Source organism: Amblyomma mixtum, chromosome 1 (assembly GCF_055824585.1).
Source record: "Amblyomma mixtum isolate Tamu chromosome 1, ASM5582458v1, whole genome shotgun sequence".
In the NCBI taxonomy this organism is placed as follows: domain Eukaryota; kingdom Metazoa; phylum Arthropoda; class Arachnida; order Ixodida; family Ixodidae; genus Amblyomma; species Amblyomma mixtum.
The window spans coordinates 159,153,607-159,180,561 of record NC_143012.1 but is presented as its reverse complement, the minus strand read 5'-3'; the positions used below and the strand labels follow the sequence as shown (position 1 = coordinate 159,180,561).

At 51.9% G+C, this 26,955-nt stretch overlaps 1 pseudogene; it reads left to right on the top strand.

Annotated features, from left to right (window-relative positions):
• The first annotated feature begins 2,313 nt into the window (after positions 1-2,313).
• Positions 2,314-4,380, top strand: LOC149369510 (uncharacterized; annotated as a pseudogene).
• The last annotated feature ends 22,575 nt before the right edge of the window (positions 4,381-26,955 follow it).

Sequence of the window (26,955 nt, the reverse complement as noted above, 5' to 3'; positions counted from 1 at the left end):
TTTCCCTTGGAAAAAACTTCCGAAGAGGGGGCCTTCTGTAAGGAGATAGCGCCACCCAGCGTCGTTTGTGAGGAGAAGAAAAAGCACGAGGAGCGCGTGCGGAGGGGAACGCTGGGACAGGTAGAAGAGGATTACGTGGCAGAGGAGAGAAGAGCGCGGTGGACGACGGACGTGGACGAGTTCTGCTGGCTCCCCGAGTTCCGGGCTTGGGCCTTAGCCGCAAACGTCCGGGCCACCAGACCTGGACATCAATCGTCGAGAGCCTCAATCACCAGGCCCAGGCGCCATTCTTCTCCGTTCATCCGTCAGCTGCTCCAAACAGGCCGCCTTTGGTGCCTACGTGGCCTTTCCGGGATACCAGACCTGGGAACCGTGCTGGCAGCCCACAGACGCTGACGCTGCGGTAGCGTTGCATCGACACAGGAACTCCCAGAGACTCCCTGACTGCCCGACACCCAGCCAGTCTTCCCCGCTCGTTGCTCGAATGAGAGACAAGTAGTGTGACTTTTCCTTTTTGACTTTCTTCTTCCTGTATTTTTCGTAAGCACTTTGTTCTGTTCCCCCGTGTGTTTTTCCCGTGTGTTGTTGCGTTGCTCTCTTGTTCCTTTCCTTTGCTCACGCCCATACTGAAATTGGTTTCCTTTCCTATAAAAGCCGCCTCGCTTATTGTTTGTACTTTTGTGTTCGTGTAAAATACAACCTGCAATCTCCCACAGATCCTCACAACGTCTAGGTCCGATTCTGCAGGCACAGTTTTAAGTATCCCTCACATCGGCTACCGACTCCTCCCTCGATGCCAGGTATCAAACCGAGCTGCATTAAGAAACACATTGTGCTATAGAAGTAGCTGCGCTTTATCTTCTAATGCTTACTCCAGTTATTAATGCACTTCGTTGTGTGCACGTCTTCTTTTCCAGAGGCGAATGCTCAGACCCTGCTGAAATCGACGGAGAGGCCACTTTCGGCTGCTATGTGAGCCACACTGGGAACCGTATAGCTTTCTCTGGGCGATTTGTGAGGCCTTTGGTCGACAGAAGAATCCAAATACGCTTCACGCTGAATCCGGTGGAAATGCTGCTCGAGTTCAGAAAGGGAGAAGGTAGTATGTCGAACTTTCTTTCTTTAGCGTTACACCCTAGAGTAGTAAAAAGAGAGCTCGGGACATGCTCTGCTGACTCGAAGAGCAATCGAGCAATGTAATGCAAACGATGGTGGACGTAAACACTAGACACACCCAATGAACAAAGGAAATTGAGAGATGTTATGACGGAACATAACATATACTAGAGTGAACGAGAGTGGTGGCAGGTGTGAATGCGTGAATCCCTGACGCAACGTCATCATATACAGGCCGCTCCAACACCGTGGGGAACAGCGAGTTTGCATATAAGAAATAATTCTGATGTTACTTAATTCTGCGCCCAAGTTGAAACTGCATCATGTGCATTATCTCAAAACAAAAGAAAACTATTTATACAGAACCAAAAGTCTTCACTTCGTCCACAGTTGTGAAGCAGTTATCAGATGAATAAGGATACTTATTCTCTTTAATACTGGAGCAACCTGTAGAACTAGGCTTTTGTTCGCGAAGGGTGTAACGATTAGCCAAGGCGCAGTTTGCATTCGTTGCACCACTCGTGGAAAATGAAAGCTGAAAACTTGGCGTCTGCACTGGATTAGGGCAGACTGGAGAAATTATAATTGTGTTTGTGAGGTAACATTTGCGAGGCGGCTGGTTGCCCAATGCCATTTTATCGTGGAAGGTGAGGGAAGTTGAGCGGCTTCGAAAGCTGATTGTGCATCTTCGAAAGCACTGATATTTAAGATAACCTTTGGCAAAAATTGATATATGTCCTCAGCGGATGGGCTCCTGACAGATGGGACAGAGACAGAAGCGTCTCTGTCTCGCTGTATAGCGTCTCAAACAGCCAAGGCTGTTTAGTCTTCGTCATCAGTCAGCCGCGTCACACAACTGAGGCCTTCGCTGTCCTCGGCTAGCCGCGCTGTCGCCGGCCATTCGTCATTTTTATTGCCCCTCTCGTCAACAGCGCCCTGACACCGCTCCGTCAGGCAGTGCCTAATCTTCAAAAGATCTGCAGACCTGGCAAGCCAGTCGTTCATCACAACTTTGCGTCGGATCTAGTGTCCATCAAGACAAGAGAGGTGATCGGCGTGCGGGCGCTCTCACCGCTCTTTGGATAGCCGGCGAGAATCGGCCTCAAAGGGCGATGGACACCCGCGTGGCCCGCCGCCTTCGCGCACGCGCATCGTTCCAAGAAGGGATTCGCCGCTAGGGGGCCAACGGGAGCGGATGCCTGCAACGTCGGCTCCGGGAAACGGTACGTGCTTCTCCTACCCAATCTCTCCTACGGCCACTAATCTGCTCGAAAACCGACATAACTGCCCAAGGAGGACAGGAAAGCCGCCCATTACGGGCAAAATCCGACCTCTTCTGAGAGAACAATTATCGGACCGAGACGCCAAGCCGCACAGCTAGGCCGCACTAGGATTCCTCCCCTCCGCCGACTCCGTCGGCGACGGCAGCCGTTGTCATGGAGGTAACGGTTGAAGGCCGCACCATCACCGCGGAAGAGCAAAACTCAAGCGACTGGACACCGGTGCTGTATAAAGCCTACGCCTCCCGACCAGCCAGTTCGCCGAAACCTTACCGCTCCGACAACGCTACCTCAGACGCAGCTCACCCGAACGCCAACAACGCGTTGCGCCACGCAGCAGCCGTAACCGGCAGCGGCAAGACGCCGGCCCGACTAGCACCTGCGACTAAGGAGGCTCGCCTCGCAGTACAGCGGAGCAAGCAGCTGCCACCACTCCCACCTAACGCTATTCGAGTAGTCGTTAGCCCGCGAAGTGAACTACGACTCCTAGATGTCCCAGCACCCCGGCTCTTGAAGACAGTGCAGACCCAGCTCGATATCATTCCACCGGACGACTTCTGCCTGCGCGTCCACCCGACCAACAATACTTTCACCATGGCAACCACACATTTCCCAACAGTCGAGACTCTCAAGACGCTGACCTCTCTCACCATCGGAGGCAAAACATATCCCTGCGCGGCATACGTAGCACCACCACCGGGGCTACCAGAGGAGTCATCACGAACGCCTATGACGACGAGACGCCGACGCAACTGTACCACGACCTGGGGAAAAGAAATCCTGAATACACCATTCTAGCAGCACGACGCATGGGAAAAACACACTCCATCCTGATCACCTTCGACGAAACCACAGTACCTCACTCCATCAAATACATGGGAGCCATCCACCGCTGCACCCCATACCGTGGCAGTCCGTATGCCTGTACTAACTGCAGACAGCCGGGTCACCGCCACGACGTATGCCCGAGTCCCAAGACAAATATCTGCCCCCGTTGTGGAACACAACACTCCCAAGAAGACACACTTTGCACGCCCAAGTGCATTCTGTGCGAGGGCCCACACCTGACAGGCACGGGATCCTGCAAGGGACGCAACATCCACCAGCCACGGAAACAGCCAAACCACCCACAAACGCAGCAGCACGATTGGCCCTATCCAGAGAAAATTTTCCCCATTTGTCATCCGGACTCCCACAGCCCAACCAAAACAAACCAGCTTGGTCAGTGCCGTTGAAACAAGTCTGGGACACCTCCGCCTCTTCACACAGGCACACGACATCCTTGCCTGCACAACCCAGTCTACAACAAGCCCTGGTAAAATCTCAGGAGGAGGCAGCAGCGGCTAAAGCAGAAGCTACAGCAGCCCGAGCAGAAGCCGCCGCCTTGCGTCAACACATCGCCAAGCTGGAAGCCCAGATAAGTGCTCTTGCCGCTGGTTCTACCCTTCCACCTGCTCCCGCTCCTACCACATCCCAAACTCCTCCTCCCAACCCGCCTACCGCCGATACCTCGTCCTCTTACTCCGAGCCTAATTCCTCTCCTGATTTGCTAGCAATGGAGGCTGACACTGATCCCTTTACAAATTCACCTCCGTGCACAACGCCCTCTCCCTCCACATCCATCTCACTAAACAACACACCAACCTTGCTTGAATGATTTGCAGCTCGCTTTGAGGCAAAACTGCAGGACGCCATAACTCGCATCAACGAGGAATACACACCCATCAAAGACGCAGTAATCCGCATAACACAAGACAACGCTATTCTTAACCACCGATTCGATGTGCTAACTCAAGGATTCTCTGAACGCTGTAACGATCTTGAGTACCGACTCCCAAAGCGTGACACCACACCAAACAGACGGAAGAAGCCCAAAGCACCGGAGGAACAGGCAAACCCTATCCCTACCATAGTTCAGGGCTCCCAACCCCCCGTTACAGCTCCCTCCTCTATAGATTGTCATGATGGCAGTTCCACTCCGTAATCTTACACTCTGGCAGTGGAACTGCCGGGGATTTGGTCACAAGCGTCACGTAATCCACCAACTGCTGTCCTGCGCTACAGGACCCGACATCCTTGCCCTGCAGGAACCCTCAAACCCACTCACCCTACCCGGCTATGCTCCTGTTCTGCCCACATCCCCCACACCCCCTCGGGTAGCATTTCTGGTTCGTCGTTCAACCACCACCATCTCCCATTCCATAGTGATTGAAGACATTGATCACCTTTTTATTGAGCTTGTGCCGCAACACACTCGAGCGAACAGTGTCTTCATCCTAAATGTTTATAGCCACCCTAAGTGCGTTCAAGGTAACTTCGAACGCCTCTTTACCCTCGCGAAGCGCATGGCCAACAAGTGCCCCTTACTCGTCGTGGGAGACTTTAACGCCCCACATACAGCCTGGAGTTACCCACACTACACACCGAAAAGACGTCGGGTATGGTTAGCCGCGCAACAAGCCAGTCTCTCCCTTCTCACAGACCCCACCTCTCCTACACGCACGGGAAACAGTGTCTGTAAAGACACCACGCCAGACCTCACGTTCGCACATCGCCTCCCTCACGCCACATGGTGCAACACGCAAGAGAATCTTCGTAGTGTCCATTTCATCATCGAGATTCTCTTACACATTCAACTACATCGCAGGCCTCCCAGAGGCTCCACTCTTACAAAGTGGGACTCTTTCCGCTCATGTAGAACAGCACGCACTTTCGTCCCCATCACGGACATCACCGCACGGACCGAGCAGCTAAAAAGCGATGTCCGATCCGTAACTTGTACTCTACCCGAAGACTGCCCAAGCGACACAATTGACTCCCGCCTCCTACATTTATGGGAGGCTAAAACAGGCCTAGAGCGCCGCTGGCAAAGGCAGCGATGGAACCGGACACTTAAGCGTCGCCTCGCCCGCCTTAACAAAGAGATAGAAACACACGCAGCGAATCTTTCACGTCAGAACTGGGAATCTATCTGCAACAAACTTGATGGCAATATGAGTGTGCCTCAGACCTGGAACCTTTTTCGGCACTTAATAGACTCCACTCACTCTAAGACTGCCCAGAGACACGCCCTCACCAAACTCATACATACTTCAGATATAACTCCACCAGACCTTCTCCAAGACCTTCGAAATCAATACTTCCCCACATACCCTCCTGCACACCACCCTGATTATGCAGGCCCCCCTAACGACCAGCTTGACCAACCCATTACAGAAGCAGAGGTCCAGGCTGAACTCCAGACGCTTAAAACGTCCTCAGCCCCGGGCCCAGACGGGGTACATAACAAGGCTCTCAGAAATCTCGACGCACAATCCATTGCTGCACTTACAGAATACTTTAATGAGTGCTGGCGACTGGGCACCCTCCCACCACAATGGAAAGAGGCGAGAGTCATTTTCATACCCAAACCTGGCAAACCTCTGCTTACTTCTAACCTCAGACCCATCTCCCTCACGTCTTCTGTTGGCAAACTCATGGAGCATGTACTCCAGCGCAGGCTTTGCCAATACCTAGAAAGCAACAATCTCATGCCCACTAGCATGTTTGGATTTCGACCAGGGCTTTCCACACAGGACGTCTTCTTGCAGCTAAAATATCACATTCTCGACTCACAGACCTCCGACACTAAAGCTATCCTAGGGGTGGATCTCACTAAGACATTTGATAACGTTGCACACTCAGCTATCCTAGAAAACCTTACGACCCTGGGAGTCGGCGCCAGGATGTACAACTACATCCGAGACTTCCTCAGCCACCGCACAGCCACGCTTACCTTCGGCGACCACAGCCTACCAGGGATCACGCTGGGAGCACGAGGTACGCCCCAGGGAGCCGTCATCTCCCCTATTTTATTCAACATAGCACTTCTTCACCTACCACAACAGCTAGCTCAAATTCCCGACATCCATTTCAGCCTCTATGCCGACGACATCACTGTCTGGGCAAACCATGGCTGCGATGCCGAAATAGAAGAACACCTAAAATTGGCACTAACCACAATCGACGCATATGTACGGGAGCGTGGCCTGACCTGCTCCCCTTCAAAATCGGAGCTTTTCCTCTACCGGCCCAAGCAACACGATTCAGTCAATGCACACATCTCCCTCGCCCTAGGTACCCATCCCATCCCACTAGTACACAAAATCCGCGTGCTAGGACTGGTTCTCCACTCCCACGGTGCGCACGGAGAAGTCATAAAGACACTTCAAACACACGCTCAACACACCACTCGACTGATTCGCCGCACAGCGAACCGCAGGGCTGGCCTACGCGAGCGAAACACGACTCGCCTCACCCAGGCTTACATCATAAGCCGCACAACATATGCCCTTCCATACTTACCCCTCAAACAGAAGGAGAGAGACCGGGTTAATGCGCACCTACGTAGCTGCACGAGAACGGCTCTACGTCTTCCCCCCCAGCACATCCAACGACCGACTCCTCAAACTAGGTGTACACAACACCTTTGAGGAGCTAAAAGAAGCTACCTTTATGGCACAACTATCCCGTCTATCCAGCTCAGAGGCTGGTCGTACTTTATTGTCCCAGTTGAGCCTGACCCCAATTACAGAGCCTACCGAGGGGGTCCCCCTTTCTGCTACCCTCCGCTCTAACCTCAACGTAACCCCCATCCCCAAGAATATGCACCCTGAGCGAGACAGGGAACGCAGAGTAGCAAGGGCTCAGGCCCTTCACAAACAGTATAGCGAGGACCATGAGGTGGTCTACGTGGACGCAGCGGAATATACGACAGGCTCCCGTATGGCCCTGGCGGTAGCCGACAATAATGCAAAGCTTCTAACCTCCAGCTCAGTCATTATCAATTCGACCACAGAGGCAGAAGAGGCAGCCATCGCGCTTGCTCTCATTTCTACATCTGCCACAAAAGTTATCTCCGATTCCAAATCTGCAATTTTAAATTATGCGAAGGGCTACATATCCAGCACTGCTGCTCGTTTACTACGTTTCTGGCAGCCCCGGCGCCTCATCAGCCTCATCTGGACGCCAGCACATGCTGGCCTCCCTGGCAACGAGGAGGCTCATTCCCTAGCCCTAGGTCTCACATTCCGGGTAGGAGTCAAGCCCCCTCTACGAGCCTCGGAGCGCCTGCTCTCCTTCCGTGATATTCTCTCGTACTACCGAGACAAACGAAGGGAATACGCACCCCCAGCTCCATCCCTCACCATACCGCAGGCTGCACATTGGCGACAACTACAAATCCGAACTGCTCCATACCCAATACTGCTGCATGCCCGATACCCAGATGAATTCACGTCATCATGCAAACTTTGCGGCAAACCAGGAGACTTCTTACACACCCTCCTCACATGCCCCACCTTCCCTCATCCCCCATCACCAACCGCGGCGGAGTCTTACTGGGAGTCTCTTCTGACCAGCTCGTCCGCTCAAGACCAGCGCCGGATCATCTCCATCGCTCACAGAAGGATTGCGCTCCAGGGGCTATCCTTCGCGTTGTAAGGGTGCCTCGTCCTCACATTGAGGAGGCATCCAAGTGCCATGTAGGGGGCTTCGCCCCCACGATTTACATCATTGGCAATAAAAGTTTCCACCACCACCACCACCACCACCACCACCATCGTTACAAGAAAGGTGACCACTTCGAGCGCACCCCGCCGCCCCCTCTCGCCGAGGGGGGTCCGTTGAAGACGGCAGCGGCGGGGCGCTGAGAAAGAATGGCCGGCAGTAATGACCCCTCGTGCACTACCGATACCTTGCACCTTCTCTGGAATGCACACTGTTCATGTGCATGACTAAATCCCCAATTGAACGTGCGATCACCCACAACGGCTGGAACTGGACGCCTAAGCTGATCAACTCTGTATTCTACCTGAAGGGCATGGTCTGACGTATGCGAGATGCACATAGGCAACTTGACCATTTGGGCGATTTTCAATCAAAAGCTCCATGACGTGTTAGGTAAGGAAGTCGGTCATCAGCAAGCTGCTAGTTAGGAGGCCGCGCCGAAAAATTCACATGGCCAGAAGCGGCTGACATTTGTCGAGCGTTAACCCTGCGTATGAAAGTAGACGCCGCAAGGTCAAAAAGCGACAATGTTGGCCACCTGCTTAAAGACATTGCAGATGACGTTTTCAACCCGTTCGTGTATAAAATTAGTGCGCGGGTTTTCGAAATGAAGCAATACCGACGCTTTGAACAAGGCTACCAAATAAGGCTGAGAAATCGTCGCGCGTAGACCAGGCACTATAGACCTCTTGCATTGCCCAGGGGGCGCTGCGAAAATGGTGCTAAAGAGCGCCCTCTGCCCTCGGCTGGGTAGTACCAGGCTCTGGCGTCTGCTTCGGAAAGCACGTTGGCAGTATGGACCCGCGAGTTTCGCTTGTGCTGTGCCATGGCCTACAGCGAATATCGGGCGCCGAAGATTTTTTCAGGGCTGGCACGCTGTGTAAAGGAAGAATTACGCAACGCCAAGTACGTGCACTCTGTTCAAGAAATAAGCGGCGAAGTTTCAACGCGGTGTCATTCGCAAGTGAAGAGAGCCGCGTACGAAGTTGAACTTCAGATAAGGTCTGCACGCTTCGAGATTCAAGCGCACCAACGCGATCAAATACTTGCAATATATGGATTCTCAGCAGTTCTAAACAGACATGTACACGGGACTGCTTGAGCGCACGACGGTACACGCCGCGCCAGCAGCGGTCTTTCAGCATGCCAAGAAACGGCGGTCCTCCTGCAGTCTTTCTTGACTACATCTCGCTAAACAAGTAGTCATGCCTGCCTTGTAGTAGCCGCCATCTATTCCTTCAGCAAATGCTAACATGATGCAATGCATATATGAGCTCGCAGCCGAATAACGCTGCAGCGCGAGCTCGTGCGCTGCTCGCTTGATGTCGTTTTCTTGATGTAGCTTTTCATCCTTAAAACGACATCACTCGAACACGTTCGCTGTTATCAGTGATGCCGCGCTGCCACATACGTGCTGGTTTGAGGTCGACAATGTGCACATTTCACTCTCGACGCTGGGCTGCTCGTAGTGCGTAGCGAATTCGCACCTAATCAACCCGCCCATTTGTGGTCATTTGCACGCACCTGGCCACCTCACCACGTTGCACCAGTAGAATTGTCTCAATTGTCGCAGTGGTCGGGTCTCTAGTCGTGAATCACCAGCCATGCCTGCTGATTTGTCGATTTGCCTTAATAGTTATTATCTGAAGTGAGATGTTGACATGACATATGAATTATACCATGTATTTTTTTTGCGCTCTTTCTGTGTTGTGCATTCCCTTGATATGATCTCTGAATTATACTGTTCGTTTCTCACTTTTTGCCGCTTGCTCTGTTGTGCATTCCCTACTGTTTGGTGATTGTCATGGTACACTTTTTGCTGCTTGCTTGGTCCAACTGCCTATGTAGGGATCTACTAGACAAGTTGTGTTGTAGAATGCATAAATTCTCATTCTACGCCTGCATATGCGGCTGCTCGCTACATATACATTTTTTGAGAGAGGTAAGGGCCAAAAGAAGACGAAGACAAGGAGGATGAGGCCGGCTGTAGACTGCGGGGAAGATTGCAGGTACATATTCATTCATTCTTTTTTATTTACATCAAAAAGATGTGGGTAGGCACCGGCAAAAAGCGAAAAAAATTTCGCTTGAAATGCGCCGGCGCCCCCCTGTACATATGCGGGATGACTGGCCGAATTGTTTTTCTCGTTACCCACAAAGTGGCGACTGCATATCCTGATGTTCGGCACTGCATCCCATGGTTTCCCGTCCGGACTGCATGTGCAAAAAGAACGAATTTCAGCAACGCGGATAGCCAAACAAACATCAAGCCAGGCGAAGCAGCCAGCACAACGTGAAGGTTCGCTTCTTCAGTGCGTCGAACTGCAGCTATCCAGCGCGTCCGGCGCTCCGCTTCGTGAGACCTTGAAGGAAAACGGTGAAATTTGATATTGGGATTCAGACCTTCTTGCTCGTGGCAGCCCACGACGCAGCAGTAACGACGGTGACGCTTTTTCGAGACTGAGCGAGGTCTCTCGGGCGGATCGGCGTCGCCGATTCCTTCTGCTGCCTGCGTTTCGTGCTGAGGCACACGGAGCGTCGGTTTTCTAAATACTAAGCCACGGCCAGGCCGCGGCGTGGTTGATCACAAGTGACGAGCCTTATCGCACTCACAACAGTGCAGAAAAACGTGCGAATCGACGCAAAACGCAGGCTAGAAAGGTGCGCCGCCACAGCCAGGGCTCACTACTGACCCAACCTAGTACTACCCAGCCAACTTCTCCTTGCCGCCACCAGGCGCCGCCACGTTACCTGAAACTCCAGCGCAAGAGGTCTATCGTGCCCTACCGTGCAGTACCGTGCTGGAAACCTTACCCGATGTGTGCATCGACAAACGGAGGCCTTCTCCTTGCCACGTGTTTCTTTCAAGCCGGTAACATATAATCAATTTGTTTTTATTTATTTATTTAATTTACTTACGTACCCTCAGAGCAAAAGGCTTTAGAGAGGGGAGTGGTTAAAATAGAACAATGACGCGGTTCCATTCGCGAGCTATACGCGGAATATATGACCTAAAAAGTTTTAGTGTTAGTACGACCCACACCAACTTTATAGAACCTAATCAAGATATTAGCTAAACAGTTCAGGAATAGATCGTTATTATTGATAGACACAATTTCAGCAGGAAAGCGGTTCCATTCGCGAGCTATACGCGGAATATATGACCCAAAAAGTGTTAGTGTTAGTACGACCCACACCAACTTTGTGAATGCGATCAATGCAATTGGAGCGATACAACGGTTCAAGGATCAGTTCAGTATGCAGTATGGGATGGTGGAAAAGTTTATGAAATAATGATTATCGCGAACTTTTAAGACGAGATGCTAAAGATGATAGGTCAACGCTACATTTTATGGTTGATATGCTGGCTGTTTGGTTGTGATTTCAATGGATGAAGCGAATAGAATCATTTTGAACAAGTTCAAGAGAATGAGGTAGGGTGACATGAGCGGAATGCCATACTGAGGATGCGTATTCAAGTTTCGGGCATATCAACGTCTTAAAAATGAGCACTTTACTGGAAGATGGCGCACTGCAAAAATTACGGCGGAGGTAGCCAAGCTTGCGATTAGCATTATTTGATAGAATTAATGTTATAGCGCAGGATAAATTGTTTGTTATATATAGTCCGAGGTATTTGTAGGAGGCGCAAGCGGATTCCACAGCAGTGTTATTTAGGTAGTAAATCATGGGGCCAGAATCTGTATGAGATGCGTGCTTGGCTTTGCAGTTTGTTAGTATTATGTGGAGAGAAGGTCATTTATGCACATAAGGAAAAAAGTGGCCCAAGAACGTATCTTTGTGGTACACCAGAATGAACATGGGTTAGCGAGGAGTTATGGCCGCTATTGGCAACAAATTGTGAGCAATTAGTTACGAAAAAATAAGTCTAATTGAGAAGACAGTTGTAAATATTTAGCGGTTTTAATTTGTTAAGAAAGAGCTCGTGGTAACCTTGTTGATGTGTTTACAGAAAACTACAAGAACACTGTCGGCACGAGATGAAAGGTCCAAAATTGCGTGGAGTTTGTGGGTGAAGAATATATGCTGCGTTTTACATGAATATGATTTCTTGAGACGAGTTAATAAATGAATTTGGTTCAAGGGAGTTAACTAACAGAGGACAAAATTACATGTTCTAGCAGCTGGTGAGAGAAATGGGTCGGTAGATCTGCTCGCGCTGCCGCGGGTTCGAATCCCAGTCATGAACATTGATTCAATTTGTTTTTCTTTTTTTCGTGGTTTCACCTCTAACTCAGCTGAAGGTCAACACTAGGCACCCGGAGATTGAAGCACGAGGTCCAGCAGTGAAGCTTTCGCTTCAAAACTTCCTGGTTGTGTACTCCGAATGATAAGGCATGCTAACATTTTTTCCAGTGCTTTCAACCTTACCTACATGTTCTTACCTTCCTGAGAAAGTGTGTGGCCGGTCAGCTGTTCAATCGAAATAATTGCAGTTTCAGGAACAATGTTCCACAACTAAACTCTGAACTATGAAAGTACCTCAACCTCTTCTGTAATTGCCAATTAATCTGTTCACTCGCGCTCAGCCTCGCCGGGGGTACGCTTCACAGTCTCACTGATGTTCCTCAACCGCTGAACTTCAGCACGCTTTCTCACAAGGATTGCTTTCTCGTTTAAATCCTCTTTCGCTGCCTTGTTCTTTGCTCTGCTATTCTCATCATGTCTCTAACGAGAGGTTCCTTCTTGCCACCTGCCCCATTCTCTCTCTCTTCACGTTTTTTTTGTGTCATTCTCTCTCTCGCTCCAACGAGAGCATCTCTGGTTCCTGTCTCCTCTGCCATTCTCTCTCAGCGGCCTCTGAAGACCTCTATTCCTCGTCACGTTTCCTTTCTTTCTCTCTCAGCTTCTTCTTGGACCTCTTTATACTTTTGGTTCACTCATTTCGCCAGCTGAACTCCCGTCATATCTTTTTGAAGGCGTAGCTCAGCTGCCTCCTTGAGCTTCATTCTCAGCCTGAACTCCATTGCACACATAGCCCTGCTCTCTGAACCTCACCTAACCACTTCAGCGCGGCACCTGACAAGATCGCCCTGCTTCTTAACATTCTCTTGCCGCCACTTAGTAACCTCTTTCAGACTCGTGCTCCGTTTTTTGCTCTTACATGCTCCAGACAACCTCACCGCTGACGGTAGAATTGTCACCAATGCGCACCTGTTGCGTGCACTCCCGACACCTTTAGGGTTGCAGTGGTCGTAGCAGTTTCGCTCTCTTTGGAGATCCTCTCGACTCAGCGTGGTAAGCTCAGCTAGAAACCGGCCGCTAAGTGACAAAGAGGTGCGGTCTGGCGCCGGTCGCGAGCCAGAAACTGGGTGGGAGTCAGTGGTTGACAAACAAAACGAACTTTACATACCAAAGGCATGATAGAGAGGAATTTCTAAATCACTCTTACGAACACATGCAAAGGGATCCACAGCACAATGCGACACATGCAAAGTAACAGAAAAGATATGAACTATGCAAGATTGATCCTGCATCTAAAGGATCCGAATCACGATAGAGACAAATACAAAGCACAATTTGTTCACCGGGCACTGCGACAGTCCGACGGCACACAGGATTACGGCGGAGCCGTCCCCAAGACTGCCGCGCCCTGGTCCGCTGGTCCTTGGCTGCGCTAGTGGTGCCGACCCGGAAGTCGTGCGGGAGCGCTTCTCCGAAGTGTTAACGACTTGGGCAGAACGACGGCGCTAGATGTACTTCGTGTAGGCGGCGTGCCGCGGCTGTTCATTTCTTCGCGCCTTCCTTGGCGCGAAGAAATGAACAGCCAAGGAAGGCGCGAACACTAACATAGCGCGCACAATACATTTGCGTCTTTCACTCTCCCGCCTTGCGCGCATTGCCATTGCTCAGGCGCGGAAAGAGGCTTCCAGTAAGCTCGGGTCACTTGTTTCCAACCCGGCGCGAAGTGGAGAGGGCATCACTCAACACATAAAGGTTACGCGCTCTCCGTCAGCGATGAGTAAGATTTTCTGCAAGGTTCTCGAATTGTCTCCGGCGCGCGCGCGGAAGGTTCCTTTCAAGCCGCTCCGGCTTTCCAAATGCACGCTGATTTTTGTGACAGCCTCACATGCGAAGGGTTGCTCGTGTGAGAGATATATTAATGACAATATTTTCACCTGTAATTGCACATTTTAGTTCATGCGAATCAAGTTCCTCTAATGCAATCTGCATTGTTGCATGCTCAACTGCCATCCTGAATTGTCCTCTGCAGGAAAAAGGAAAGAAGACTTAGTGTACTGAAATCGTCAAGAGAACGTGAGGCATGGTACGCTGATGAGATAAAAAAAACATTGTGGTTGAATCACGACGTTTGGCTGTTTAGGAAACCGCAGCGACACCTCTCTCAGGTACATTTGAAGGAGGCAGAATTAAGCCTCGAAACGTAGAAGCGTGCAATACAACTCATGGTGCAAGAGGAACTACTATAGGAACTTTATTCGCCTGCTTAGTAGATTTATAATACAATATAGATAGACTAAAATTTACATTGTATAGATTAAAAAATATCCACTTCGGCTTAAAAAAGGGGCTACTAGTCGGCTTCACAGGATTAGACGGATTAACGCTGTTAGCAGCAGAACAAATTAATGACCCGGCTGTAAGCGATAAGCATAAGGAGCCCATTCCTGAGAAGACGCGTAGGTACAATCAATCAGGTCTATGACATTGCAAGGTCACGTGATGGAATTGGAACGCTACATCTCTACGCAGCAAATGCACATGGAAGTACTGCAGCAAACAAGAGCTCCGACACATGCCATACTTGGCTGGCCTTATAGGTATATACCCACCGACAGACTACGTTGTTCCCAAAACCTTATTTTACAGCTAGCTGAACTTGGCTGATGAGATGTTTGAATGCCTGCTGACGGGGTGTCAGGAAGGCCCCATCATAGGGCTTCAACAGCAGCAAATTTCCTGAGAGTGAGAGGGGAAAGCCATATATGGTTGTTTATATCTTTTTTAAAAGGCGCCAGAACATGGTCACAACATGCTTAGGCAGATTATTACGCTTGGCATAACCGACGTGTCGAACGCTCCATTTGGGTCAGCCAGCTGTCGAAGGGTGAAGCAGAATGTGATTTGTGAACGGGCACCTTCACATTTTTGGCACTAGTAGCAGTGTCCGGCACCATAGGATAACATAGCAGATCGGCTATGCCCTATCTATCAGAATCAGAATCAGTCTTTATTCGCTTATACATTTTCTAAGTCCAGAATATTGTCACGACCAGAGGAGCCGTGAAGGTAGACGTCGGGAAGAACCCAACACCGGGAGCCTTCTTTTAATTATGGAGCCAGCTTCCACGACACAGAACAGAACAGCGCGCCACGAGAGCACACCGCCGCTTCGTCGTCGTCTTCGACTCAGCGCGGAGGCCGCGCGGCGCGTTAGGCGCGTGGCATTATTCCCCCCCCGCGAAAGCAAACATCGTCTCGATGTGGAATGGGATATGTACAGTGAGGGGAGGAGGAACAAAAAAAAAAACTGGGGGTGAGGTGAACTATACAGTGCGCGCTAGATGACATGCAGGGAGAGTCAAGTTCACACGTGGGGTAAGGGGAAAAGGTACGAAACAGCGTGAACACAGCGCTCAGTCACGCGAAAAGTACGGCTTTAAGCGCACTACATGCACGATTTCAGGCCGTTGACGCTGAGGGCCGGCGACCACAGTTCCATGGGGGACAACCTCGTAGTTGACGCTGTTCAGGCGGCGCAGGACTCTGTACGGGCCAAAATACCTATTTAAAAGCTTTTCGCACAATCCCTTGTGGCGCACTGGTGTCCACACCCACACGTGGTCGCCCGGCTCGTAGTGCACGTCCCTGTGCCGAAGGTTATAGTGTCGGGCATCGGCGGATTGCTGGTCCTTGATGTGCAAGCGGGCCAGCTGACGGGCCTGCTCTGCTTGCTCCACGAAGTGGCCAGCTTCAGGGGGAAGCTCTGCGTCGCTGTACGGCAGCATGGCGTCTAGCATCATGCGGACCTCTCTGCCATACACGAGACGGAACGGGGTGAACTGGGTGGTTTCCTGCGTCGCGGTATTATATGCGAAGGTGACGTACGGCAAGACCTCATCCCAGGTTTTGTGTTCAACGTCGACGTACATCGAGATCATGTCCGCCAATGTTTTGTTGAGCCGTTCCGTTAGACCATTGGTTTGGGGATGATAAGCTGTTGTTGGTCGATGAGCAGTATGGCTAAGCGCTAAGATGTCACGTAGGAGTCGGGCTGTAAACGCCTTGCCTCGGTCAGTAATGATGGCCGATGGGGCGCCGTGTCTAAGCACGATGTCGTGCATAAAGAAGTGGGCAACTTCGGCGGCAGTACCTCGCGCAAGGGCCTTCGTTTCAGCGTAGCGGGTCAAGTAGTCTGTGGCGACTACGATCCACTTGTGGCCGGACGACGAGAGAGGAAATGGCCCCAGAAGGTCCATGCCGACTTTGTCGAATGGTATTTGTGGCGGCTCGATGCACTGAAGCAGTCCAGGAGGCTTGAGCGCGGGTTTTTTCCGCCGCTGGCATTGCCGGCATGTCCGGACATAATGCTTCACACTTGAAGTTAGGTTGGGCCAGTAATAGTTCTGCCGGATTCGGGATAAGGTGCGGGTAACTCCAAGGTGACCGGAAGTCGGTTCATCATGGCAGGCAAGGAGGACTTCATCCCGCAGATCAGACGGCATGACGAGCAGGTAAGTTGTCGGACTTGAAGTAGAGTTCTTTTTATAAAGCACCCCTCTCCGCAGGCAGAACGACGATAGTCCACGAGCTAGGTTTCGTGGTATTTCAGGGCACCCACCTTCGAGATGTTCGATGAGCAGACGGAGCTCGGCGTCGGCACGCTGTCTGGAAACGAGCTCAGATGTGCTGACCGCTCCAAGGAAGCTATCATCGTCGGTGGTGTCTTGCGGAGGAGGTTCGACGGGAGCGCGTGACAAGGTATCAGCGTCGGTGTGTTTCCGGCCTGACTTGTAGGTGACGGTGAAATCGAATTCCTGCAGGCGTAATGCCCAACGTGCCAGGCGGCCGCAAGGGTCCTTTAGATTTTTCAGCCAGCACAGCGAGTGCTGGTCGGTGACGATACGAAACGGTCTGCCATAGAGGTATGGGCGGAACTTGGCGGCGGCCCAGACTACCGCTAAACATTCTTTTTCCGTGGTAGAGTAGTTCAACTCAGCACGCGACAGTGCGCGGCTGGCGTAGGCAATTACTTTGTCGACACCGTTTTGCCGCTGAACTAGAACGGCGCCCAGACCGACGTTGCTCGCATCCGTGTGCACCTCCGTATCGGCATCTTCGTCGAAATGTGCCAGGATGGGCGGTGATTGGAGTAGGCGTCGTAACTCGTCGAAGGCAGTCTGTTGTTCGTTGCCCCAGGAAAATGACGTGTCATCACGGGTTAGGAGCGTCAGAGGGCTGGCGAGCTGGGCGAAGTTTCTAATGAAGCGGCGATAATAGGAGCACAGGCCCAGAAAACGTCGGACTGCTTTTTTGTGGGAGGGGACCGGAAAGGCAGCAACGGCAGCAAGCTTCTCTGGGTCAGCGCGGATTCCGTCAGCACTAATGACGTGCCCAAGGAATTTCAATTCGGTGAACCCAAAGTGGCATTTTTCTGGTTTGAGGGAGAGGTTGGCGGATCGAACGGCTTTGAGGACAGTCCTGAGGCGGTGCAGATGTTTCGTGAACGTTGCGGAAAAAATGATGACATCGTCAAGATAAACAAGACAGGTCTGCCACTTCAAACCGGTGAGAACGGTGTCCATCATTCTTTGGAACGTGGCAGGAGCACAGCAGAGCCCGAATGGGAGGACGCGAAATTCATACAGCCCGTCTGGTGTAATGAAGGCGGTTTTCTCACGGTCCCTCTCATCAACTTCTATCTGCCAATAACCACTTCTGAGGTCGACCGAAGAGAAGTACTTGGCTTGACGAAGTCGGTCGAGGGAGTCGTCGATACGCGGGAGCGGGTACACGTCTTTCTTGGTCACACTGTTCAGCTTCCTGTAGTCGACGCAGAACCGTAGTGTCCCGTCTTTCTTTTTCACGAGGACGACAGGAGACGACCACGGACTGCTTGACGGTTGGATGACGCCGTCTGTGAGCATCTCTTCGACCTGTGTTTGAATAGCATCTCGCTCACGAGGGGACACACGATAGGGCTGCTGATGGATTGGTCGGGCTCCTTCATGCGTGATAATGCGGTGTTTAACTATCGACGTTTGGCGCACTTTGGACGACGACGTGAAACACGCACCAAACTCCCGCAAGAGGTCCTGGAGTTGCCTCTTTTCAGTGGGTGGAAGGCCAGAATTTATGTCTACGCTGGTGACCGCTTCGGCGTCAGCTCCAGGTGTGTCCTCCGCACAAGCAAAGCATTCGGCCACTTCTTGAACATGGTCGACGTAAGCGATGGCTGTGCCACGGAACAGATGTCGATGTTCGTTGCAGAAGTTGGTGACAAGGACCTCTGTACAACCGTCATGAAAGGATCCAAGGCCCCGTGCCACCGCAACCCCCTTAGTGAGTACGAGGGAGACATTAGGCTCGACAACCCGGAGTCCCCTATGTGGCTCGTCGCAGGTAACTCTCGTGAGAATGCTGGCACGTGGTGGCACCGTAACGTTATCGTCGGCGACTCGCAGGGCGGACCGAGAACCCTGGTGCGCAGGCTCTTCTGTGGCCATTGCGGTAGAAAACGTCACCAAGCGGTTCGGGAGGTCTATGATCGCACCGTGCTCGCGAAGAAAGTCGATGCCAAGGATGACATCGCGAGAACATTCGCGGAGAACGACAAAAGTGGCAACGAATGTGCAGCCTCGAACCGTAACCCGGGCCGCACACATGCCGAGTGGTGCGACAAGATGTCCGCCTGCCGTGCGTATGTCGGGACCGTCCCAGGGTGTCGTCACTTTTTTCAGGGCCGTCGCAAGGCGTCCGCTAAGGATAGAGTAATCTGCGCCCGTATCAACCAACGCGCTGACCTCCTTTGTGTCGACGAGAACAGGGATATCCAAGGAGACCCTGCCTTCAGCACGGCCCGTCGATGGCTGTTGTGGAGGATTCAGTCGGTGCGGCGGCGGAACCTGGTCGGCGACTGGGGTTGCGCTGTCGGAGCGATTCAAGCGGCGCGTTGGGGGAAGCTCTTCGGCGATGCGGCGTTCGGCGTCGGGGCGATTGGGTCGGTGCGGCGGCGGAAGCGGGTCGGCGATTGGGGTTGCGGCATCGCGGCGATACGAAAGGCGCGTCAGGGAAAACTGTGCAGCGATGCGGCGTGCGACGTCGGGGCGATTCAGTTGCTGCGGCGGTGGAAGCTTTGCGTCGGAACGGCGTTCGGCGGCCTCGCCTCCAAAGGCCGCCGGAGCTAGTTCTCCCGACGAGGGCTCGAGGAACCACGTTGTCCCGAGGCGAAACGGGACCCAGAGGGCGAAGACCGGCGTGGAGAGGGCGATCGCGACTCGCGGCGCGGAGGAGATGGTGAACTACGCTGGCGGGTGACATACTCGGCGATGTCTTGAGGGCGCTCTCCAGGGCGTGGACGGGGGCTGTCGACAGAAAAACCGCGTAGTCCCATTTCGCGATAGGGGCACCGCCGGTAGAGATGGCCGGCCTCACCACAGTGGTAGCAGAGCGGGCGGTGATCCGGAGTGCGCCAGAGGTCAGTCTTCCGCGGTGCCTGGCGCCGATCCGCCCAGTAAGGAGTCGGCTGGGCAGAGTGCACCGCGACCAATGGAGCGGTGTAAGGCGAAGGCCCAGGAGATGGGGCCGCGCGGCGCACGACGTCCGCGTACGTGACTGGCTGGACAGGAGTCGGGTACGGCGCGGGATCGTATGGGGTCGGTTGCGGCTACGGCACAGCTGCAGCGTCTTGTGCCCTGAGTGCCTGTCGGACTTCCTCGCGGATGACGCTGGTGACGGAATCGACGCGAGGGGCAAAGGTGGCTTGCAGCTCCTCGCGGACCACGGAACGGATGAGTTCGCGAAGGGAGTCCGAATTCGTCCTGGGATCATGGTCGAACCGGTCCAACGTTGATAGAGTCGACGTTTGGCGCAGTTCCCGGTCGTACTGGTGGGATCTTTGCCGCAGCAATTTCTCCATGTGCACGGCGTCGGCCAGGAACTCCGCGACGGTGTTGGGCGGGTTCCGCACGAGGCCGGAAAAGAGCTGCTCTTTTACGCCGCGCATCAGGTGCCGCAGCTTTTTTTCTTCAGGCATGGCCGGATCGGCGCGATCGCAAAGACGCTTCACATCCTCGACGTACATGGCAATACCCTCATTGGGAGACTGAATTCGAGAGGACAGTGCACGCTCTGCGCTCTCCCGTCGGTCGCTGTTGGCGTACGTACTCAGGAGCTGACGTCGGAAGTCCGGACACGTAGAGAAAGTAGTCTCATGGTTTTCGAACCACGTTAGTGCAGAGTCTTCAAGGCCGAAGTAAACGTTACGCAGCTTTGTAGCGTCGTCCCAGCAGTTAAAGGTCGCGACCCGTTCGTATTGAGCCAACCAGTCTTCGGCATCTTCAAACAGGTCGCCGTGAAAGGGCTTAGGCGTGCGTGGAGTCTGAAGGGTGAGATAGGTGGGGCTGGCTGCAGGGACAGTCGTAGGCAGGGCTAGCAGTGGCGTCGCCATGAGTGGAGTGGTAGTTGAAGGCGCGTTTACAATAGGAAGGGCCTCGGGGGACAGGCCGCGGATCCTCCGGCTGGCACGATGGACAGGGGTGGTCATAAGAGGCGGACGCGTCGAGTCGTCCTCAGGAGTAGGGAGGATCGGCCGCACCTCCACCAGTGTCACGACCAGAGGAGCCGTGAAGGTAGACGTCGGGAAGAACCCAAGACCGGGAGCCTTCTTTTAATTATGGAGCCAGCTTCCACGACACAGAACAGAACAGCGCGCCACGAGAGCACACCGCCGCTTCGTCGTCGTCTTCGACTCAGCGCGGAGGCCGCGCGGCGCGTTAGGCGCGTGGCAATATCATGCAGAAGGAGGTCCCGAAGGTAAAGACTGCAATGGGACCTCCTCATTAAATACATCCAGCAACATATTCACCAGCATACGAGAGATGAAATGAATATATCAAATAGAATGTATACATATGGGATGCAACATAAACCAGGCACACAGAAGAGAAATGAAAGACCACCGTAACATCCTGTTCTAGTATTGAAAGTAATGGGTCGTCCGAGTCATGAAATTTTGCTATGCTTTGTTCGAATTTTTCGTTGGTTCAAGTAATTACAGAGTCAACCAGGGTGACATGTTCCAGCTCCAACATACTGGACCTATTACTTGCCACTGCTCCGGATTTAGTTTCTAGTATAAGGTATATGCCTGGAATAAGTGACCATATGTTGTTGCACATTACATTAAACCTCCCAGCAGCTACATCGCGAAACAAAAAGAAGACCATCTACATCTATTCTAAGGCTAATTTTTCCGCCATTAACCATGCTCTTGAAGTCTTTCTTGGCCCTTTTATTGACGAATTTGAAGAACGATCGGTTAATGAGAACTGGATGATATTCAAAAATAAGATTCTTGACCTAGTAAACCTACACATTCCTCGCAAAACTATAGTGACTAACCGATACGCCCACGGTAGAACCAGGCACTGAAACGTCTCGCCAACAGAAAGAGAAGGCTCTTCTCTAAAGCGAAATATTCTGAACGCCAGGAGCACTGGTCGGCTCTAAAGTCAGCCATCTGTACTTATAAGAAAGCACTGAAGGAGGCAAAACAAAAATTTTTTAACGTAACACTGCCATCGGTTCTATCAAACAATCCCAAAAAATTCTGGAGCATTATCAAATATCCACAAAACACAGCAATATCACTGCTCGACTCACAGTCCAAAATTGTGTCTACCAATGAATGCGCCAACGTTCTAAATAATACCTTCGCCGAAGCTTTTCCTCATGACCCTAATTCGCCTCTTCCCATATACAACACTGCTTCTAAATTTCCGATGGTTTCAATAATATTTGACTATGATGGTTTGTTAAATGTAATAGACCGCTTAAAATTGTCTTCTTCCTGTGGCCCAGACAATATCAGTAGCAAAGTGCTAAAAAGCACTAAGACATATTCCGGGATTGCATTATATAAAATATTTGAACATTCACTTCTGCTTGGGATGTCGCCTGACGACTGGAAAATTGGCAGCATTGTTCCGCTTCATAAATCCGGTGATAAACAAGTGGCAACTGACTATCGACCAATATCTTTAACTTCTATATCATGCAAAATCATGGAACACGTCATCTTCTCTCACTTAGCAAGCTTTATAGAATCGATGTCATTTTTTTCTTCCTCTCAGCATGGTTTTAGAAAACATTTCTCATGCGAAACTCAATTAGTTGCGTTTACAAACGAAATTCATTATTTACTTGATGAAGGGTTCGACATTGATTGCGTATATTTGGATTTTAGGCGAGCTTTTGATAAAGTGTCTCATAGAGTTCTTCTTTAAAAACTGAGTAAACTTAATATTGACCCGAATGTACTAGCATGGATTGAATGCTTTCTAACTGACCGCTCCCAGTTCGTGCGCGCTAATGGCTACATGTCGTCATCACTTCCTGTAACTTCAGGTGTCCCACAGGGGTCCGTGCTCTGCCCTCTTTTATTTCTCATCTACATTAACGATCTACCAAACAATCTTAACTCTTCAGTCAGACTGTTTGCTGACGATTGTGTCGTCTACCGGGCAATAAAGACCACTAACGATATAGCTGTACTTCAAGGTGATCTTAATGTTATTTCCGATTGGTGCCGAACATGGAATATGACACTTAACACGACAAAATGTAAAGTAATGAGTTTTTCACGCCGCAGAATTGTACGCCCTTCCTCTTACTTTCTTAATTATGCTTCACTAACATCAGTAAGATCTTATAAGTACCTCAGCGTTATTCTACCATCAAACCTGACCTGGAATGAACACATTATTTCTATTATCGCAAACGCTAACCGCATACTAGGCTATATTAAACGCAATTTTTCTATGGCACCGCCATCTGTGAAACAAATTCTTTATAAAACATTTGTTCGCTCTAAACTCAAATATGCCTCATCAGTATGGGACCCACATACCAGCGGATTAACCAATGCCCTTGAAGCAGTCCAAAATCGCTCCGCACGTTTTATTCTCGGTGGCTATGGTCATTTATCAAGCATAACACTGATGAAGGAAACTTCATCACTAGCACCCTTGTCGTTGCGCAGAAAAATTTCCCGTTTGTGCCTTTTCTTCAAAATTTACCACACCAATTCCATTTTAAAAAAATGCACTGATCACATCACCACATATGTATCGTCGCGCATCGATAATCCGTGCAAAGTAGGTATCCCCCACTACATCCTATCAGTATTCATTAATTCCTAAAACAGCAACAGAGTGGAATCGTCTGCCTGCCGCGTTACTGCTTGCAAACAGTGTCGAAGGTTTCAAGAAAAACTTATGCTTACATTACAAAGCATAGAAGTTTTTTTGTTCCAACTCCTTTAGTTTGAAAGTTTTCAGTTATATTGTTGTGTGTTTTATGTAGTTTCATATTGTGTTCTACTTTCTTCTCCATTTTTAACGACCAACTTTAACGAGTGTTGCCACTTATTAGCTATGTTTCTCATACAACGTCAGTGCTTTCTGTTTAGTTTTTAGATTGTTACCCCCCGCTACCGTGTGCTTTTCAGACGAGCCCCGGGGATAATCCCCTGTTCACGCCTGTATTCAGTTTTGCCTGTCTTTTTGTAGATGCCGTTTTTTTTATTATTTATTCCGCTTTCCCGAAATACTGTGCCATAATATTGACGCTAGCGCTACTGAAGACGACGACGGACATCAAGCGAAAAGGACGAAGTTCGCCACCGTCGGACTCGGCACCGGACTTTCTTGGGAGCCTTCCAAACCGCCTTGAGCGTTAGCGCGTCTTACACCGACGTGACATCTGGTGGAGGTGCGGGGTACATCTTTCATGTACCAGACGCCCCCATCAAGCCGCGATTCCAGCAGAGGTCGACCACCCCCGGTAGACACGCCCGTTCACCAGGGCAGCCGCCGACTACAAGGCCTATCTCCCGAGTTCGGGCTGCTCCCCGACCACAAGTCAACAAGGAGTGCCGGCGCTGCTGCAATGAATCTTCCAGCATCAACTGCGCCAGTCCTTCTCCACCACCAACGAGATCCGCCGCGTTTCCATGGCCTACCCCATGAGGACGCCGAGGACTGGCTCGACCAGTTCGACCGGGTGGCCACATTCAATTCTTGGGACGGGGACTCAAAGATGCGCCATGTCTATTTTGCTCTGGAAGACTCCGCAAGGACATGGTACGTAAACCATGAATCTTGCCTCCAAACATGGGAGACATTCAAAGCAGAATTTCTCCAGGCGTTCACAAGTACGTTTCGCAAGGAGAAGGCCGACCTTCTTCTGCAGAATCGCATCCAACTTCCGAACGAAAGTGTAATGGTGTACGTGGAAGAGATGACACGCCTCTTCCGTCGCGCAGACCCGAGCATGCCGGAGAGAAGAAGGTGCGATTGCTGATGAAGGGTGTAAAGGAGCAGCTTTTCGCAGGCCTGGTTCGGAGTCCACCCGCAACAGTAAACGACTTCGTCAAGGAAGCAATGCCCATTGAGAAATCACTCGACATGCGGGCACGACAGTACGAGCGCACTAACGTATCGATGCTCTGCACCCGTACTGAGGGAACCTCCATGACCTCAGGAGAATCGCTGCGTGAGGTCATTCGAGACATTGTAAGGGAAGAGGTGGCGAAGGCTTTGCAGCACACCCCTGCTCAGCCGCAGATTGCGTCATTTACAGATGTCATTCGCGAGGAGGTCGAACAAGCATTAGGTACGTCGCAGCTTCCGGCAGCCACTCCACCGCCGCCACAAACATTGAGTTATGCTGCCGCCGCAAGTCGTTTCCTTCCGGCCTCGACCCAACGATATGAAGCACCTACGCCAGCCGCTCCTCAGCTTCCACTTTCCCAGTCGAACATTGTCCAGCGACCTAGGCGTCGCAGAACTGACGTCTGGAGAACCCCGGACCATCGACCGTTGTGCTACCATTGCGGGGCACCTGGGCACATCTGGCGCCGCTGCCCATATAAGGAGATGGGTCTTCGAGGGTTCCCCTTCGGTGCTCCCCGTCCGCTGCCTGGAGAGCGACCAAGGGAGATCGCAGATTACATCTCCCATGCGGACTCCGGCCAGCGTCGCATGTCGCGATCACCATCTCCGCGCCGCTACAGTTCTCCGGGACCCAGCGACCAGGGCCAGTCTAGAAGTCCCCGTAGGGGAAACTAGACGCGGCAGCCTCTGGAGGTGCGGCTGCTCGACGACAAGAACAAGACCCTCCAACGCCGCCAGACACATCGTCAATGCCGTGCAACACACCGTCCTCGACGACCCCCGAACGACAGCATGTTAAGACAAGCCGACAACCCGCCGCACTTCCTCGTAACCACGACGCTTCTCTTCGACGCCGCATCCCTTCGACGCACCAAAGCCGCGACCGGACTCCTCGACTGTACCGCAAGACGCCACCACCGGCCGATTTAGACGTTTCAGTAGACGGCACAGCCGTAACTGCTTTAGTTGACACTGGTGCCGATTATTCTGTGCTCAGTAGATAATTCGCCGCTGTGCTCAAAAAGGTTATGACATCTTGGGACGGCCCGCAGTTACGTACCGCTGGGGGACATTTGATTACGCCGATAGGAATGTGCACGGCTAGGGTCACGGTACAAGGGCAAACGTTCCCTGCAAAGTTTGTTGTCCTCGCTGATTGCTCTCTTGATGTTCTCCTGGGTATGGACTTCCTAACGGACAACGGAGCCATCATCGACCTGCAGTCCCAGTCCGTCCAGTTTTCGACAGCGAATGCCATTGACACCACGGATGCCCTCCCGTCGGCGCTCCATATTCCTGAGGAGCAAGTGACCGTGGCTCCCCGCTCCAGTATCCTGGTGACTGTCGGTTCGCATACCATTCGAGACACTGAAGGTATAGTCAAGGGTAAACAACTTTTGATTCTCGACCGCGGTATTGCAGTACCTCGGGCGGTCGTGTTTCTGGAAGTCGGCAAAGTTGATGTACTCCTGACTAATTTCAGCAATGAGCACATGGGCGTCCGGAGGGGGGGGCAAGGGGGGGCGGCTGCACCCCCCTGGAAAATCACTCACTCTAACCGTGAGTGATGGCCGCACACCAGGGGCGGCGGTGCGCTCAGCAAAAAGAGTAAAAGCTGCCCCGCTTCCAGCTTTGGGTCACATCTGCGAAGTGCCGCGTCCGGGGACGCGTCGTTGCAGACCTACAGCGGCACCGGCGAGCATGTGTTTCGAGGCGTCTTGAGATGGGTGCCTGTTTCTTTGATCTCTAGAGAGATAGCCACACGGAGGCAGACAGTGCACAATCCGGCCACCGATGAATTCTTCAGGAGGGAGGGACAAATCAGCCGTGTCCACCCCCGCTTTGTCGGGCTGCTCAAGGGCAAGCAGGCGATGAGTTGGCGCCGCCGCCGCTCGCTGTCTCCTCCGATCCACGGGAGAGCGCAGTTCGGTAGAAGCGCCGCTTTCAGAATCTTCGGCAAAGGGGATTAGCAGTTGCTTTTGTTCACGGCGACGCAGTCTCCAGAGGCGCCCCCACACCAGCGTTCCTTGCATCTTCTCCGGAAGCCAGCGCCTTTGGTCAAGGCAGCCCGATGGCGCCTGCCTGGCTCGCCTGGCTCGCCTGTCACCTCTGGCTGGGCCTCAAATCCCAACAGCGCCCATGTACTGTGCGATGTCAGTGCATGGTAAAGAGACCCAGGTGGTCGACATTATCCGGAACTCTGTACTACTCCGTCCCTCATAGCCTGAGTCGTTTTGGGGCTCTGAACCCCATAAAAACACACAAAACAAATTTTCCGACCGGAGTGGCGAGTGTCCCTTCCCCTCGGAAGTCGCGAGGCGTTCCTTTCACCCCCAAAGTGCTATTAGGAACGA